The sequence below is a fragment of the Mobula birostris genome, chromosome 5 (assembly GCF_030028105.1).
Source record: "Mobula birostris isolate sMobBir1 chromosome 5, sMobBir1.hap1, whole genome shotgun sequence".
NCBI lineage: Eukaryota > Metazoa > Chordata > Chondrichthyes > Myliobatiformes > Myliobatidae > Mobula > Mobula birostris.
Window position 1 is genome coordinate 121,688,234 of NC_092374.1, and position 20,468 is coordinate 121,708,701.

At 39.1% G+C, this 20,468-nt stretch overlaps 1 protein-coding gene across 3 annotated transcripts in view; it reads left to right on the forward strand.

Annotated features, from left to right (window-relative positions):
• Positions 1 to 20,468, forward strand: part of arhgap15 (Rho GTPase activating protein 15) — a 737,150-nt gene that overhangs the window by 689,065 nt on the left and 27,617 nt on the right. The window lies entirely within an intron of this gene.

Here is a 20,468-nt window from a genome sequence, read left to right on the forward strand (position 1 = left end):
AGTTTAGTTATAAGTTAAATTCATCTTTTCAAATACATTGAAGGAAGATTAAACGTAGAAAGTATTCCTGCCAGTCCTGATGAAGGATCTCAGTACTTTGTTTCTTTCCATAGATGCTGCCTGGCCAGCAGAGTTCCTCCAGCATTTTGTGTGTTAATTCCTGTCGAATTATTATGCTTTTCTTAGAGGGTTTCTATACTCTAGTCTAGGGGTTTCCAAACATGGGGAACAGTTTTGCTTAATGGTATTGGACCATTGGATAAAAAAGGTTGGGAACTACTGCTCTGGTCCCTGAAAACCAATGCGGATACCAGTTTCCAAAAAAACAATCAGAAAGCATATTTTTACGATGCCCTTCAAGAAGAAAATAATTCTCATTTAGGTGTGCCTTTCATAGTCAAAGCATAATCAATTAAAAACCTGCTCTAATGAAGATGCCAAAACCAAAATATGTACAGCAAAATTGCAGAAAAAATCACAAAGGTAAATAATTTGATTATATTGCTGATACAAAATGTAACTACAATAATCCAGCATCTGATTGTTAGGGAATCCTGATAATATAACATCTGGCCCACTCGTTAATCCAGAATGTGAGCCAGAGGTCCAAATGCAAGCAGAGCGTATGGGCAGGACCAGAGGTAGGGAGTATCGCTATGGCCATGGCAGTCATCTGGACAGCGGGCTAGGGTACGAAGGAAGTTAGGGCTGGGATCTCAGACACCAGGGGTCAGAAATGGTGTGTGGGTTTGCATCTGGAGTTGAGGTTCGGAATACTTGTTTGCACTGCTATTGTAAACAAAAGTAAAATCAAATTATAAGCATGAGTGCTTCGCAGATGCTGAAAATCCAGAGCAACACATACAAAATGCTGGCAGAACTCAACAGGTCAGGCAGCATGTGTGGAAATAAAGGAACAGACAACGTTTCAGGCCGAGATCCTTCTTCAGAACTTCACACTAAAATAAAAGTGTGTGTGAGTATTAATGGGAGTAGCATCTAATATTAAAGAAGATCTACAAGTCCACTGCTATCAAAGTCCCAAGGATACTGGTTTATTGAATTTTTACTGAATTGGTTAAAGGGTTAGAGTTCAGGAGAATTTCCTTGCTCTTTTTTTTGCATTATAACTCAAGAAATGATGAAATAGACAGGATCTACACCTAGAGCAGGGGTTCCCAACCTTTTTGATGTCACGGAGTCTTGCCATTAACCAAGGAGTCCGTGGACCTCAGGTTGGGAACCCCTGATCTAGAGCCTTATTCATGGAGTCTTACAGCATAGAGCACTAAAGCATAGAAACAGGCTCTTTGGACCATCAAGTCCATACTGACCGAGATTTATGCCTACTCCCATCTACCTTTGCCTTCCATGCCCATCTTATCCATATAGCTATCCAAACTTCTCCTAAATTTTACAATTGAGCCAGCATCTACCACTCCCACTAGCAGCTTGTTTCACATTCACAAAAAAAATTACTTTTCTCAAATCCTCCACTAAGAAGAATACAAAGTTGTTAACATTTGCAGGCTTCTACAAGATTCTTATTGTTAATTTTCATTCTTTACTAAAAGCAATAATTTGCTACAGTTATTAACTTGGAATATAGATCTCTATCTTCAGATTGGGAGATTGACATTGACCCTCCCATATTCAGCTAATAATCCTGCTGCGAAGATCTGGATTCAGCTGTGCAGCTTAAAGTTTTTCATTCAACATATGGCGTTCACCGGTGGAACATTTCACACAAAAAAGGAATGCTTTATTACATTAACATCTATGACATACATTCCAAATGCAGTAACTAAAATGGATCCTGTTAACATCGGCAGTTTTAGAGTTTTTTCTCAGAGTAAGCATCTAGTTTCAGTTGCATAATTTCTTTCCAAGGACTTTGCTACTTTAATCAGAAATGATAAAGCAAAAATGATTCTCAATAATCAAAAAGCAATAATAAATATGTATAATAGACTGAGCCTGAGACTGTGGGCCTACTCTGGCTACTCCTGGCTTCATGGCTGCAGGTTCCACATCATTTTGCACTGCTGAGTGATGAACCAAGGCTATGGCTATGGGCCTGCTTTGGGCTTCATGTCTATGGATTCACTTTTGCTCTGAATGATGTTTACTTTTTTTGTTGCTTACATGATTATTTTTTTCTCTCTCTCTGCATCTTGGGGGTTTGTTGGATTTTTTTCCACTGGGTTTCTTGCTTTGCGGCTGCCTGTAAGGAGGTGAACCTCAAGGTTGTATAATGTATACATACTTTGATAATAAATATACTTTGAATTTTGATACAGTCAAAAGAAATCACTTTGAATTAATACTACTTAAACATAATTTGTAGACTGAGCAGACATAGGACATTTCTTCTCATCTGTGCTCACTGCTAACTTGATTGTTATTTGATTATTTGGCTGTTAATGGGGTCAAATTAGTCCCAAAGGCTTGGATCTACACCTTCAATGAATCCCCAAAAATGTGCGCGGAACTATCACCTTTCTCATGTTGTGGAGGTTTAAAGAGAGTTGGTGGTTTCATTGGTGATTTTGGGAATTCTAATATCTGACTGGAGTTACAGTCAAATATCATAACAAATGAACGTGCAAAGCCAGATATAAACAGCAGGCAAAAAAAAACAAAGATGAGCAATCCAAACCAGAAACAGCTGGCAGCTGAATTGTAGCCAAAACTGTTGGAAACCACTAGGGCTCTTTTGAGATGGTGGCATATCAGATAAGGCTCTATTGTGCACTGTTGAGACACGGACCAGATAAGTGCAGGTTCAATGAGGCAGTGGGATTAAGTGTTCTGAGGGTGAAGTATGGAACCAGCAGATAATGAAAAATGTTTATGAATATAAAGTAAGAATTGAGGTCATATAACTCAATAATGACCTTTGTTCTGACATGCTGTACATTCATTCAGCTTGTATCATTTGCTAACTGAGATCCAGAGAAGAGAAAATATAAATGACATAAAGGCCGAAGTGGGAAAGACAAGTGAGATGAAATCTCTATCAAATGTTTTTAATAATGGTGTCAGATATGAACACAGTCTTGAATTACCTTTACTATCAAGAGAAATGAATCTCATGGATAAGTAGGTACCTGAATGTGTAAACAGAAATACATAATAGTGCATTGGTAGTGGTATTGGATATAAAGGCATAATTTTAATTTATCCTGCCAATTCACTATTGTATGATTTACACTATAGAACAAAGGATGAATTGTCCCAAAGGGAGTTAAGACCAACAGCAGCACTCGGGCAAAAAAGTATTAGATATCAAGGAGGATCATCATACTCCTGCAGTTGTAGAAATGATTCAGACCTCATTTTGAATGAGTGGTGTTAGTCTTATTTTAATTGGAATTTTTGTCTCTCAATGTATGACAAAAGCAAACATTAAACACTACTTGCTCTCCATTTATGACAAGAAACAAACATGATTCAATTATTCAGCAGATCAGGCAGCAGCTTCTATTCATCAATCATCAGCTTTAAACTAATGTGCTGCCTTTTCCAACCTGATGCCACCAGGATCTACACAGATTTGGCTATTCAGAACTGTGCTGCCAGCTGCTACTATGGACTTCATGGGAAGCACAGGGTAGCATTTATTTTCAATGGCTTCCCATCTCTTGACCAATGTTATCAAACAGCACTTACTCTCAATAACCTACTCACCAATGCCCAGTTCAGCTGTCACTGGGGCTTCATAGCTCCAGTTATTGGTCTAAACTTATACCCAAGTTTTGGAGGTGTGGTGAGAGTGACATTGATTATAATGTGCCCTTAAGGCACTCAGGCCAATGGACATCATAGGAAACACGATGGTTGGAATCATTCCTCACACAAAGAAAAATGGCTTTGACTGCCAGATGCCAATCATTCCAGCACCAGCACATCACTGCAAGAGCCTCTCAAGGCACTGTGTTAAGCATAATCATCTCCAGTTGCTTCATCACTTAACTTCCTTTCATCACACCAGAATTAAGGATATTGACTGATGGGTGCACATTGCCCATTTCTATTCCCAATTTTTAAATAAACAAACCAGACTTTACCTGCATTTAACAAGTCTGAAACAATATTTACTTATGCGATGAGAAGTCGCAAGTAACATGGCTCCAGAAAAGTACCATCTCCAACAAAAGAGATGATAAACCCTAACATTTAATAGCATTATCATCATAAAGCCTGCACAATCAATATCCTGCGATCATTACTGACCAGAAACTCATCTGGACAAGCCACATAAAATGCAGAAATAGGTCAGAGGCTGGGAATCCATTGGTGAATGATTCACTTCCTGACATTCCAAGACATAAGTCATGAGCGTGATTGATTTCTCCACTTGCTTGGATGAATGCAATGAATGCAACTACAATAAGAAGCCCATTTGACTGGCAACCCCATCAACACACACACACACACACACACACACACACACACACCCATATTGCTGGATGTACTCAAACGGGTCAGGCAGCATCTATCAAAATGTTTCGGATGAGACCCTTTATCGGGACTGGAAACGTAAGGGAAAAATGCCAGGATAAGAAGTTTGGAGGCGGGGAAGGGAAAGACTACAAGCTAGAAGGTAATACTGTAGATGAAACCAGGTGTGTGAGGGAGGGGTTGAAGCAAGAAGCTCGGAGATGATAGGTGGAAGAGACTGCTGAGTTCCTCCGGCATTTTGTGTGTGTTGCTCTGGATCTCCAGCATCTGCAGAATCTCTTGTGTTTATGATGCCAACCCCCATCAGTCACTCAAGATACAGTACTCATTCCTTCCACCATAGTGGATACCAGCCATAAAATATACTACAGTTACTTTCCTAGAGCATTCCAACAGTGATTCCCAAACCCACAATCACTACCATCAGAAATGGCAAAAGTTACACCACCTCCTGTAGTTTGCTGTCTGAGCTGCACCTTATTATAGCTGGAAAAGGTATAATTGGTCCTTTATCAACACTGCATTTAAAACAAGGATACCAAAATCAACAGCTATGTGGAAATACCTTCACAAGAATGATGGCGATAGTTTAAGAATATCACTACCGTTCAAAGGGATTGGTGTTTCCATTCCAGGCCATGATGCAACCAGTCAATATCCTCTGCACCACACATCTATAGGAGTTTGTCAAAGTTTTAGATCTCATGCCGTATCTTTGGAAACTTTTAAGGAAGTAGAGGCCATACTGTGCTTTCTATGTAATTACACTTATGTGCTGAGCTCAGTACAGATCCTCTGAAATGATAGCACCGAGGAATTTAAACTTGCTGACCCTCCTCACCCCGATCTCCTAATGAGTACGAGCTCATGGACCTCCAGTTTCCTCCTCAGCTCCTTGGATCTTGCTGACAGGTGAGAGGTTGGTGTTGTGGAACCACTCTGCCAGATATAGGAGGGAACCAGTCTCCCTCCTATATGCTGATTTGTCTCCACCTTTGATTTGTCCAATGACAGTGGTGTCGTCAGCAAACTTAAGTATGGCATTGGATATGTGCATAGCCTCACAGTATAAAGCAAGTAGAGCAGGGGGCTAAGCACACAGCCTTGTGGTGCACCTGTGCTGATGGAGACTGTGGAGAAGATGCTGTTACCAATCTGAACTGACTGGGGTCTGCAAGTAAGGAAATAAAGGATCCAATTGTATAAGGAGGTATTGAGTCCAAGGTCATGAAACTTATTGATTAGCTTTGATAGTATTGAATGCCTAGCTGCGGCCAATAAAGAGCATCCTGATGGATGCATCTCTGCTGTCTAGATGCTCCAAGGTTGAGTAAAGAGCCAATGAAATGATATCTGCTGTGGACCTGTTGTGTCCATTGGCAAATTAAAGTGAATCCATGTTGCTACTCAGGCAGGAGTTGATATGTTTCATCACCAACCTCTCAGAGTACTTCATACAATGGATCTAAGTGCTACGAGTTGATAACCATTGTGGCAGATTGCCACGTTCTTCTTAGGCACCAGTATAACTGAAACCTGTTTGAAGCAGGAAGGCACTTCAGACAGCTAAAGTAAAAGATATCGGTGAACATTCCAGCCAGTTGTTCAGCACAGATCTTTAATACTCACCCAGGTACTCACCCATCCATCTGAACTGGATGCTTTCCTGTGTTCACCCTCCTGAAGTATATTCTCAAGCTGGCCTCAGAGACAGGATCTTCAGAGTTTGTGAAGTTCCCTCCATGTTTTAACCATATAACAATTACAGCACGGAAACAGGCCACCTCAGCCCTTCTAGTCCGTGCTGAGCTCATACTCTCATCTAGTCCCACTGACTTCGATGGTCAAAGCAAGCATGGAAGACATTAAGCTCATCTAGAAGTGAAGACCTGTTGATATCTATGTGGCTTAGTTTCACTTCGTAAGAGTTATCTGTATTCAAGCCCTTCTACAGCTGTCAAGCATCCTTCAGTGATTCAGGTTTAGTTCAGGTTTACAACTTCACCCATGAGATCGCTTTCCAGGGACCATACCTGGACCCCTTGTATCTTATTTGGTCGCGAGACCTGAATGCCTCTGATCTGGCCTCAGCAGTTTATAGAACTCATGGTTCATCTAGTACTTCTGGTTGAGTTAGACTCTCACCTATGATTGTTTTTATAAAGTCCATGACAGCTGTGGTTTATTCATCCAGATCCTCAGATGTCATTGAACAAATCCCATAGCTGCTCCTCTGCCTGCGAAGACCACCACTTTGTTGTTCTTATCTCTAGAGCCTTGCTCTTTAGTTTCTGCCTCTATGCAGGTAGGAGGAGGACAACCAAGTTATCAGATTTCCCAAAATGCAGCCTAGGCATGGAATGATAAGCATTCCTTATTGTAGTCTAGCGGTGGTCAAGTGTTTTGGATCTCCTGGTCCTGCAAGTTATATGCCGATGATAATTGGGCAGTAATTTCTTCAAAAAAGTGGCTGTTAGAAGAACGATAAGTGAAACTCTATTTTATTTAAATTATTGTGTCTTTATTTGTGTAAAACACTCATTCAACAGCAATGGCAGCGTTAATAGCGAGTCCAATGGTGAAGCTAAACCTGTTGTAAATGGCTGGCAAAGATAAATCCTACGCTACTGTGTGAAACTAAATTGTTGGGAGCTAGGCTTCCAGCAGAAGAATGCATCCAGGACTTTATTGGAAGAAGCAGAGTGGAACGGGGTGAAGTAGCCAATTATTTCAGAGCAATGGAAGTTCTCCTCCACTATTTCTATGGAGATTCTGGTTGATGTTTTAAATAGTTGCAAAATTTGCCAATAATACTTCATATACCTAGGATCCTCAGTACTAGGTCTGTACGTGTGATAGAAATTACCTTTATAACCTGGATTCAATGTAACAACAGCTTCTGTCACTGGTGACACTGCATAGCAAGCATGTAAAGGGAATTTCCATTATAAACTTGAATACAGGCATTTAGAAACATAGAAACACAGAAAATAGGTGCAGGAGTAGGCCATTCAGCCCTTCGAGCCTGCACCGCCATTCAGTATGATCATGGCTGATCATCCAACTCAGAACCCTGTACCAGCCTTCCCTCCATACCCCCTGATCCCTTTAGCCATAAGGGCCATATCTAACTCCCTCTTAAGTATAGCCACTGAACTGGCCTCAACTGTTTCCTGTGGCAGAGAATTCCACAGATTCACCACTCTCTGTGTGAAGAAGTTTTTCCTAATCTCGGTCCTAAATGGCTTCCCCTTTATCCTCAGACTGTGACCCCTCGTTCTGGACTTCCCCAACATCGGGAACAATCTTCCTGCATCTAGCCTGTCCAATTCCTTTAGGATTTTATACGTTTCAATAAGATCCCCCCTCAATCTTCTAAATTCCAATGAGGATAAGCCTAGTCGATCCAGTCTTTCCTCATATGAAAGTCCTGCCATCCCAGGAATCAATCTGGTGAACCTTCTTTGTACTCCCCCTATGGCAAGAATGTCTTTCCTCAGATTACGGGACCAAAACTGCACACAATACTCCAGGTGTGGTCTCACCAAGGCCTCGTACAACTGCAGTAGTACCTCCCTGCTCCTGTACTCGAATCCTCTTGCTATGAATGCCCGCATACCATTCACCTTTTTCACTGTCTGCTGTACCTGCATGCCCAATTTCAATGACTGGTGTATAATGACACCCAGGTCTCGTTGCACCTCCCCTTTTCCTAATCGGCCACCATTCAGATAATAATCTGTTTTCCGGTTTTTGCCACCAAAGTGGATAACCTCACATTTATCCACATTAAATTGCATCTGCCATGAATTTGCCCACTCACCTAACCTATCCAAGTCATGCATCCTCTTAGCATCCTCCTCACAGCTAACACTGCCACCCAGCTTCGTGTCATCCGCAAACTTGGAGATGCTGCATTTAATTCCCTAATCTAAGTCTTGTAATGGAAAAGGCTATGTCATGACTGTACGCAAATTGCATTCTTCAAATGCTACTTTCCCACCTTCCCTTGATGTGGATAAGTAGTCAAATCAAAATAAAGCCATGAACTAAAGTGGGTTTAGAGGGAGGATGGGAATAGAAAGACCAAATTTGGAGATCCAAGTCAATTCTAAAATTAGATTTATTACATTCTTAGTATTATTTTTATAGATTTATATTGTATTGAAAATTTGTAAATATTCATGATTACAATCACATTATGATTGTAATTTTAAGTATCATTTCCATTTTAAGTATAAATAAGTTAATACGGGATAAGTTGCTGACAGTTTTTTGTTTATCATAGATCATCTCATATAAAAGGTCGGTAAATGAAAATCAATTTAACTTGATTAGCATAAACTGAACTCGAATCTCTTAGTCAAATGGAGCAATTTTTCAAATTGAAATGAAAGGTTTATTTTTACACTTTTAACAAAAAGAAAATTATATTGAGCAGTACTGCTTTTGAAATTGTTTCAACTACTCTGGAAAATATAAAACAAATTAAAATTAACTGCATGTGAAAGTATAGGCCATTGCTTAAAAGATGTATAAGCACTGAAACACTGCCTATGCATTTAATTGTATTTCCTGACAATCTTGGAAAGCCATCAAGCTGATTTTATCGTGCAGTTTACCTAGCAATATCTGGACTTTTATAATTTCCTTCTCAGATAAAGCAGTTTGACATTATTGTCCAACCCATAATGTAGGTGGGGAGAGTACAGGTTAAAAGACCTTGAAGGCTGAATTCATTTAAACAACATTTTAACTATTTCATCACCCATTTCTTTTAATAGTCCTTTACCACATGGGGAAAAAATGTCAGAGATATGCAAGGTTATTATTGAGATATCAGCTAGGTGAAGATTTAGATCTATCTACTATGCAAAACAACCAAAAAGACAACTCAGCTTTTACCTTTCCTGTCCATTTTTTTTTTACATTACCATAATTGCCACTCATTATTTTATCATGTAGCTGGTGTACAATTGCTCAATTTTTTTGTAGAATTACTCAGACCCCCTTTCATGTGTCATGAATTAACTGCGTTACCATTGTGTGCCTGAAGCAAGGGAGCTGAGGATTGATTCATTTCCTCAGTAAAATACTGGTTGAGGGAGTGGGGGGGGGGGTGGTTCATGAGAATGAGGGAAGAGAATATGTTAAAAGGAGATTGAGAAGTGGGAGCAATAATTATAACTTTAAGTTGAGTGTCAGGAAAAGATTTTAAAATATGTTTCCTGAATTTTCAAATCTGGTGGGTTTTGCTAAACACATTACGTTGTTGCATTGCATAAACATGTTTCAAAAGTATTCCACATTTTTACTTCTACCGATCAGGGATACATTCCTTTATTTTCAAGTTGATGATTGCAGGTGCTTACACCCACCTTCACTCCTCTCCTCAGCAATTACAGACTTTATAAATGGGTCCTCAAAAAAGGGATTCAGATTTAAGAATGAATTTTATTGTCGGTGGTAAGGGGCCAAGTTGCTGAATTTGAAGAAAGCTCCTCACAATAATGAGCTTGTCAGTTTCAGCACATGAACTTCCTCTTTCTCCACATTAGTTGCTGACAGGCATCAGTTCAAAAGGAACTTTGGTATCCAATAAACAACAGGAATTCTGCAGATGCTGGAAATTCAAGCAACACACATCAAAGTTGCTGGTGAACGCAGCAGGCCAGGCAGCATCTGTAGGAAGAGGTGCAGTCGACGTTTCAGGCCGAGACCCTTCGTCAGGACTAACTGAAGGAAGAGTGAGTAAGGGGTTTGAAAGTTGGAGGGGGAGGGGGAGATCCAAAATGATAGGAGAAGACAGGAGGGGGAGGGATAGAGCCAAGAGCTGGACAGGTGATAGGCAAAAGGGGATACGAGAGGATCATGGGACAGGAGGTCTGGGAAGAAAGACAAGGGGGGGGACCCAGAGGATGGGCAAGAGGTATTTTTCTCCCTCTGTCCCTCTGAATATACCTCTTGCCCATCCTCTGGGTCCCCCCCCTTGTCTTTCTTCCCAGACCTCCTGTCCCATGATCCTCTCGTATCCCCTTTTGCCTATCACCTGTCCAGCTCTTGGCTCTATCCCTCCCCCTCCTGTCTTCTCCTATCATTTTGGATCTCCCCCTCCCCCTCCAACTTTCAAACCCCTTACTCACTCTTCCTTCAGTTAGTCCTGACGAAGGGTCTCGGCCTGAAACGTCGACTGCACCTCTTCCTACAGATGCTGCCTGGCCTGCTGCGTTCACCAGCAACTTTGATGTGTGTTGTTTGGTATCCAGTAGCCGTGATGTCATCAATGTGGCTAAGCACCCAATGCAATCAAATGTTTCTAATAGATCATCAACCAGGAAGGAAAAATATATACTTTTATTCAACTTTTAAACTTTCCATAGCAGATGGTGAAATATTATAATATATTTTAAAAGTAAATAATATTGTCAAATCCATTACATGTTGATATATACCCAGGAAAATTACTGTGCCGATGTATAAAATTAGATACTTAGTGACAGTTTGTTGCTGATCTGTAATTATGGCTTAGTATAATTCTAAGAATTCACATACACCATGCAGCAATCCATAAAATTTTCAAGGATTTTACAGTGAAAAAGGATAGTGGGGCTCTGAAGTTTTAATCAGCTCATTGACACAGGGAGAAGATGCTGAAAATCAATACACACTGCAGAGGAACAGCAACTTCTAGAGTTTCATGTTTAAATCCACACTTTTTGTACTGCAAGAGTTAGTGCTGGTTTTTCTAATGTATATGATAGTAAATACTGACAACATCACAGCAATTACAATCAGGAAACCTAGGCCATTCAAGCTGCCTTATAGCTAAACCACTTGAAAGCAAAAACTTCACACCATAAAGCTAGCAGCAAGTGAAACTTCTGTTAACATTGAGCAGAGATTGTTGAACTGAAATTTTTAGTGTTTATTTTATCTCCAAAACAGGTACAGCGCATATAATTAAACCCGAAAATATAATTTAACCTGAAATTGAGGGACAGACATTTTGATGAAAACCTCTTTGGTGTGATAAAAGAAGGGAAGACACTCAACATTCCTTGACTATTAAGAGTATCCATTTCAAAATACCCGGCCTTTTTTTTTAAGGAAGCTCTTTGCAGCCAGAGGTATAGAGATCCCTTCCTTACTCCACAAAATTGTGACTGCTAGACCCTGTCCATTATGCAGCATAACCCACTTATTGGAACTTACTAGGGAGCCTTATTCACTGACCTAGAATTGGTCTTTCTGCTGACAAATGACCTGTGAAAGCACAGCATTGGTTTATCCTAATGAAACTGATTTCCTTCCATCTTCAAGTGTCATAGAACACAGAACAGTACAGCTCAGGATCAGGCCTTTCGGCCCAGTGTTGTGCTGGTTTAAAACTTAGTGATACAGTGTAGAGTAGGCCTTTTTGGCTCTTAGAGCAATGCTGCCCCAGCAACCCTGACAACCCCGATTTAACTATCACCTAATCACCGGACAATTTACTAAGACCAATTAACCTCCCACTATGTGGGAGGAAGTTAGAGCACTTGCGGAAAACCCATGCATCCTAAAGAGAGGATGTACAGTCTCCTTACAGAGGACACCAGGATTGAATTTCAAACCCCAATGCCCAAAGCTGTAATAGTGTCACACCAATCACTGTGCTATCGTGGCACACACAAAAAATAAAGCTAATGTTGCTGAGTTGTTAATACCTTATACCTGCACACGGTCGCTATCCCTCCATTCGCTGCATGTTGATGTGACCTCTTAAGTAGCTCAATGACACCTTCTGCCACTGCCACCCCTGGCAGTGTATTCCAGGGACCCACCACTCGGTGTAAAAAAATACTTGCCCACACACATCACCTTTGAACTTAACCCCTTTCACCTCTGATAATAGACATTTCAGCCCTGGGATAAAGATACGGGCTAATTAGTCTATCTGTGCCTCCCATCATTTCATAAACTCCAGTCAGGTCTTCCCTTAGCATCCCCTCAGTGCCCTGGTTTGGATTCAAGTTGAATACCCAGAGCTTCCCAATCATTGATACCAGTAGCCAACATGCTTAGATTAATTGTCTTATGTCACGTACAAACCAATGGTTTACTTTGATTTATGTCCTATAATTACCCATGTTGAATCACCACTGGGTATCCTCCACTTTGTTTCAGATGAAGAGCTGGTGGATAACTGAGTAGCCAAATTGTTGGCTCCCAGGAATGCAAAGAATATTCACCACCTCCATTAAAGCCAAAAAGTTGTGTGTCTGCGTATTCAATTGTTCTTAGTGTGGAATCATTACTTTTTCAGACTGTGTCATCTACCACTTTCTTTAAGTTATGTGATGAGAAATTTACTAACACAGACTCCAATTCTATTACAAGCCTTCATTGGTGGATATGAATATCGCTGATTGTCTGATTGGCTGTGGAGCATTCCACAATGAGGGAGCGTCTCTCCTTCATTCCCTTTGTCAATTGAACTGAAGTTGGCCTGGACAATCTCAAAACTTGATTTCCAATAGTTCCATTGCAGCAAAGAATTTTGAGCTGAGAAAACTACCGAAATTATGAGGGGACATTATTCCTCATCCTCACTGTTATTACTAACCTTTCTTTACGCCCCAATCACAAGAATTTGGGAGGAACAAAACTAAAGTTTAAATACCGACAAGTTATTTTGCTGGGCCAATATACTGTGCATGTAGTAAATAGCATTGCACTGGCAAAAGTGAAATTCTGTTATGGTCATGGCAGACAACCTGGCAATCATGGCAGGATTCATAGAAAATCAGTTGATGAACATAAAGTAGTGCAACCATTTTAAGTTCCAATGTCATATTAGATAGGCTTTTCATTTATAATTTGATTATTTGACCTGATAAGTCATGGGAAGCTTAAAGAGTGAGTTATGTTTACTTGATAAGAAATTGATTACAGAATGAAAGGGTATTGGAATGAACCCAAAAGTGACTCAGAATAAGTAAACATAAAACGCAATGGCGTCAGTGAAATAGCATACACGTTAAATTCTTCACTAACCAGAAAATAGTATGAGAAACACGCTCTTGAGCAGCGGAGCAGCTAATAATCTTCGTTGACCTACTTTATCCACCACCTTTATCCAGAAAGTTCAACTGATCATCTCAGGTCTAACGGTTTCACATCACCTTTAAGTTACAAATAGACTATGTGAGACAACATTGTATTTATAACAACTCTCCAATTTCATAAGCTCAGATGCATATCTGCCCCAAATGTTTCTGGGATACTATTTTTTGGGAGCGCTCCAGTAATGTGGGTGCCACACCCATACCTACTGATGTGGTTCAACTTTATCCCAGAAAAGCATGGAATTAAGCAACACTGGATTGTGTACATGGATACTTTTGATCTACGTAAATTGCATTCCACTCCCAAATTAAAAGCATCTGCATAAATGGGAAATGCTTGCTTCCTATGTCTGGTGGTAATAGAACCAACTCTTACAAGTGCATGTTCATGTGAAAAGAAAGACCATGTTGAGAAAAAACTCCAGGGACATACCTTTTACAGTTAGAAAAGTTTTAATATAATTCATACACATCTTTTAATTGTTTTAATGTTCTTTATGAAGAATTGCTTTGAATCTGCTGTAATATTCTCAAGGAACAATATCAGCACTAAGATTAATGAAGAATCTTGTTACTGTAGTATAATCAAAGCCATTTGAGAGATTGCACAATTAAATGTGATGCAATTCTTTTTCAACATAGATACATATGACAGTGCCAGTTTATTTAATGTGATGTGGGAAATGAGAAAATGTAGTTGAACAGTCTTTGAATATGTCTGATTAATTGGTTTGAGGCAGAAGGTAACTTCTGCAAGCTTTTCTACACTCTGTACTGTGTAGAGTTTGTAAAAGTGCCTATTTTCAGTGGACATTAAAATAACAGCAAATACATGCTTACCAATTTGCATTGTCCATTGTTTGGTGTTCATAGTGTTCAGAGATCAGGAGATGCTGGAGGCAGTGAAGAGGGTGAGAGAGATCCTCTGTGGAAAAAAATCCTGTGTCAAAGTGATCTTAAATATACCTACTGACCTTCAACATAGATGCTGTACTTATGACCCTAATGAGATATGCCTAAGGGTAAAAAAGCATTGGTAACCAACTGCTATATCCTGTTGTATTATGGTTCAAATTAGATAATAATTAATTACCTGCAGAATCTTCAATGCTGCGGTTAACATGTTGGATTGTTTCCCATTTCTGTTGGCTTCCACACCACCTCAGTGCCATTGCTTGGGTAATTATTTTTACATTATTAGCCCCTCTAATACTTAATATCTATTTTGAATCACATTATACCTTCCATGTTTGTCTTTGTTAACAATTGTCAATCTTGATTAATGAACCTTCATTAATAAACATCCTGCTTTCTGGTTTCTACCTACAATTGCTGCTGATGCATGGAATCAATTAGTCTGTACAATGTGGTTTATTCTACTAAGATCTTGGGAGCAGGTCAAAGTTCATTGATGCTAATTGTAACAGTTGTGTTTTCATACAAGTAATAGTGCTTCACCTTTGGTGGATTTGAACAAAACATGCACCTTACTATTAAAATGATTGAAAGTAAGCCATCTGACTATTCAAACTAGTTTCAGTTATGTAAATCAGTCAGAACTCTTCCAGAACACGAAATCTTTGAGAAGAAATCAAGTTTAAACTTTTTTTGTGGATGTAATTCAATATGAAAGAGAAAAAAGTAAATTTCATTGCATCCTTCACAACTTCAGGATATTCCAAAGTACTTTGCTGCCAATATTTGAAGAGCAATGTATTTTGCAACCTAGGAAAGAACAGCTGCCAACTTTGTGCAGAACAGTACCTCACAAATAACAATAAAATAAATGACCCTTTTAATCTGTTTACTTTTGTCACATCAGTTGAGACACAAATACCAGCCCTAACTATCTTCTTACTCTGGTTTGAATGGTAGCATGGGATCTTTTACATCCAACTGAGAGAAGTTAGACAGTGTCTTGATTTTAAAATGCATCAGAAAGATGGTGCAGCACTTCCTCATTAACTCCACTAAACTGTCAGCCAGCATTACATGCTCAGTTCTCTGGAGTAGAGGTTTAAAACACAACCTCATGACTCAGAGGCAAAACTGCTACCATTGAGCCAAAGCTGACAGCTTGTTAGATTGCTTTCTAGTTGAATTTAATTGCACTCTCTGAAGGAAAGACTTGCAACACTTCCACAATGCTTTTGTGTTCAGAATCATAGTAATTATCAAAATGTTAAGTATTGTCAGTTTTATCTGCTCCGCTCTGCTCAGCTACATGACCTGTAACAGTATCTGTCAATAATGGGCGTAACTTTATGACTACAGGCCACCAGTGAGGAACTTGGCCCACCAGCAGTGCAAATTAAAAATCTGAATGACTTTCCAACCATTGGATGGAAAATGGTGGTCTGTGAATTACTCAGTTTCTGATTTGTGCTGCCAGCAGGTGAGGGTGTGTGTCAGCAGCATGTACTTGTAAATCTACCCCTGATGTATAATTAAGAACTGCTGAAAATAAATGAAGCTGCAATACAGCCCATTAATGCCTCCTTTCTTGGCACCTAATGAAGAATGACATTGGCAGTTCATTGGACCACACAAGATACTCCAGATAATGCCAGCTACCAGGCTGCACAAATTCATCATCATCTCATTCTTTTTTTAATTCATTGCCCTGTATATAATATTCCAATTTCCAATTAGTTTTTACATGGCATTTTTTCACTGACAATTATCTTTTTAAAGATTTGTACATTTCACCCCAGATTTTTTCAAGTATAAAATCTCCATCAAGAAATGAGAGCCATTGTTAACAAAGTTAATTGGGCAGTTTTAATGTTGAAGTCCCTGTACATCAGTTGTTATTTCATCATCAATATACTTAGCTTTTGTGCAGAATTCAAATGGAACTATTATTGCCACTTGCAAATCAGATCCAAATAATATACTTGTGCAAAACAATAGTCACAGCCTACAAGAGAGAGTGTACATCTTCGATATTTATTGCTTATCAACTACAGCTAGAAACTCAATCGAATCAATCACATATCAAGGCTACTATAGCAGTGCAGATGCTGTATATAGCGATGCCTAGTTAAGACATGAAAAACCCTCCCATTATCAACCAGACATTCAATCTGAATCATGATGAATGGAATAGTCATTACGATGATTTTTCATGCAAGGTAACTCAAGTTGTTCATCATTCCATGGACAAAGTATTGAGTACCATCCATGAATGTTAACATCTAGTCATTCCAACATTAGTGTACCATGGTTGTAAGACAAGGAAAGAGATATTGTGTATATCCCAATGTATGCACTCCCAATTTGGCCTCAAAGTTACTTGCAATTCTGACTTGGAGAGGTGCTGTCGGTCCTTCAGAAATGCATGGTCAAAACCCAAATCTCCTGCACAAAACAGAGATCCTTTGGTAATAAAATCTGACAAGGAAGGGGCACAATCATTCATCCCAGGATAATGAAAATAAATGAGCTAGCACTGAAGATTTGCTTGTACAATGTCCTTGGAGCCACACCTCAGGTTAATCTCTACCTATTACAACTTAGATGTCATATTCATATGAGTCCAACATAGACTACATCTAGGTTAAAAATTCAATTGGATAGACAGACTTGATGTTATGTCACTCAACAGCAGAAATCTCAGAAGGTAGGCCAATTTATCTTTGTGAAGTAATAAGAGGAAAAAGTAATTCTCTTTTTTTTGTTACATTTCAGAAGTATAGACAGAAAATCTGACTAACCTTAATCACAGAATAGGTCAGAACCAAAGGGCTAGGTAAAAAATGTAAAATAATATGACATAGTTTATTATTTTTCTTACTCATGTGTTGAAGTTAAATGAAGGGGTTCTTGATTATAATTTTCCTTCCATAAAATCAAGAGCTATTATTAAAATAAACTTGGTTAGCAACATTTATCTGGCCTTGACTCTCTCAGGTTTTCAATCTAGTAACTTGGCTAGGTGTGCTGAATGCCATATGTGACACCCAGATCATCTAAGTTAAACCACAAGGGGGTAGTCTTGCTATGCCCTCGGGTCATGTGCTTGTCCAAATAGACCATGGATCATACGATATACTCCTTAATGCATCATACTATGTGGTCAGATCTTCCCAAATGCAAAAAAATATTGAAAATAAATGCAAAATTTCATATCAACTAAAATCACAATGTGTTTGTAATTTTTAATCCTAAACAACAAAATGATAGTTCTCTACCAAATAATAACTCATAAACCATTTTGCAACCTGATTGCAGAGGCAAAGAATACATTAGCTTTGATCTTCCACAACTTCCAAAATTCTAGAATTCCTTCCTTGATTTGGTAGGCATCTAATAAAATAAATGTTCAGTAGACTAAAGAGAGATAAATGCAAATTATTATGGTCTCAGTATAATATCAGTGAAGAAAAAAAAACATCTTATCATTAGTTAGTGTACAAAATTATAACATGATTATGAAGAGGTGTCAATGTTTAATAAAAAGGAAATAATATCTCATAGGTTTTTGAAGTATTCTTGGTGGCGAAACTGGCAGGGTGGATAAAGGGGAGCTAGTGGATGTGGTATATGTGGATTTTCAGAAAGTAATTGATAAAATATTACATGATAGATTTGATAGATTCTTACGCAAAACTGGGCTCACAGAATTATTGATAATAGTAATATGGATTGTTATGTCTCCCGCTCGCTGTGAAAATGGGGGACATCTCCCTCTCCCTTGCCAGGGAGAGAGAGAAGCTATGGTTTGTCAAATGTCAGATGAAATGCGAAGGCTTTGGGGTAACTTTGGTCTGTGTCTTTGCTATTGCTTAGCAGAAGCTTGGGCTCGGTGATGGTTCCGATGTGCTTTATTTTTGCTGGTGGGGTGGGGGGTGAGGGATCGTTGCGTGCTGCCGCTTATGAGCAGGTGGGGGGTACTGGCGGGTGGACTTTGGGGTTCTCACGTTTAACTGTTGTTCATTTTTGGGGATGTATTTCAGGATGTATATTGTATACATTTCTCTGATATTAAATTCAACCTTTGAACCTTTGGATTATTAATGTACTGCTGGACTGAAAATTAGAGGTGGTGTGTTATTGTGAAGATGGTAGACATACACAGATGTAAGTATTGGAGCTTTCACCAGAAAATTGCAATCAATATTAATGCCTTGGAAGGGAACTGATCATGATATATTTGCCAATAGTTCATTGCTGGGAGGAATGGCAGAAAGAGTAAGCATTGAGGAAGATCTTGGGAAGCTGCAAAACAATTCAGGCTGACGATGTATATCAGCTGGCAGGTGCCTGGTGGCATATGATGTGGACAATATGAAATTATCCACTTCTGTTGGAAGACTAGAAATGCAAAATATTTTAAGATGTTTTAAAGTCATTTCCTGTACACAAGTGTAAGGAGAATTAAGTAATTGTTACTCCAGGTCCAATGCAGCACAAAAGATAAAGACCACAATAATAATAACAGTAAAACACACAAGAAAAGCAGTGAGTCAGAGAAACATTGAGCTTAGAAAAATCAAACATTATACTCCAATCACTGAAATCTTTTGAGAAGATACAGCAAGCAATTAGAAAGTGAAGTGATAAATTAGGTTTAATTAGAATAGGGTTCAGTGTAAATGTAAAGTAATACTTAATGCATTATCTTCGTTAGCCAATAAATCTCAATGTAGAGGGCTAAGTTAGATCCACACGTCATCTATGGACATATAATCACAATGCAGCTGCTAATTGAGTCTTGTGCAGAATTTACAGCTGGTCCACATCAAGAGTTCAAGTGAATGGCGCAAATGCGATTACACTACTTTTCCTACAGGGTAAAAATGTATACTGCAAAATAATCTGTGCAAGAATCAAAATGATTCAGATCAGACTCATCAAAACAGTCTGATTCAACTAACCACTGGGTTGCCACCCCCATGTTTAATATAGCACATACAGCAAACTCTAATGTTAGAGCTTGTGACACAACTTCTGCTTTTGGTGGCAAGGTACTCAGTAAGCAACAAAAATATTCAGTGAAAGAATGAAGCTAATGGACAGCTGTCCCCAGGTGTTTTAAACATCAATGTGGAACCATCCAGTATGTAGAACATCAAGTGGGAGGGGGGGAATTTTTTCACCACTGAACCATATGGCTCAAATGAAATCATGTAAACCATTAACCCAGCCAAAGTGAGCTTTGACCATCAGATTTATCATTTGGATAGATCAACCATATATGCTTATACAATGATATTGGAGCCTAGAAAAATGCACTCAAAATTTCTTCCTACACTTCAGAAGATCATCATCATAATTATTTGGACTTCTATGAACTGAATAAATTGGATGCATTATTCCACACCACTTGGTGATTGGATGATGAAACAATTATGATGTTTGGATATATTAGATACATAAACCACACAGACAACTGCAGAACTTTTATGCTTTAACCACATATGGTATAGACTATAATTAAGATAACACATTCATTGATGTAGTAGAAGTAGTGAGATTAGTAACTCAATCAAGAACCATTTTGAGAATCTGAGGATGGGCATTACTTATTGCACATTAGGCAAACAAGGCTCCTACTCCCCATTTTAACTGCGTTTTACAGGAACACTGTTGAGACTGGCCTGACAAGTTGCTTCTCTATCTAGTATAGGAGCTGTTGAGCATCAGACCTGTAGTTCCTACAAAGGACTGTGAGAACAGCTTAGAGGATCGTAGGGGTCACCCTACCATCCATTGAGGACATTTATCCAAAGTGCTGCATACGCAGGGCCCTTAGTATTATTAAGGATCCCACCCATTCGTCCAGCAGCCTCTTTGACTTTCTACCATTAAGCAGGAGACTACGATGCATAAAAACAAGAATGGTCAAGATGAGAAACAGTTTCTTCCTCCAGGCCATTAGGCTTCTGAACTCCC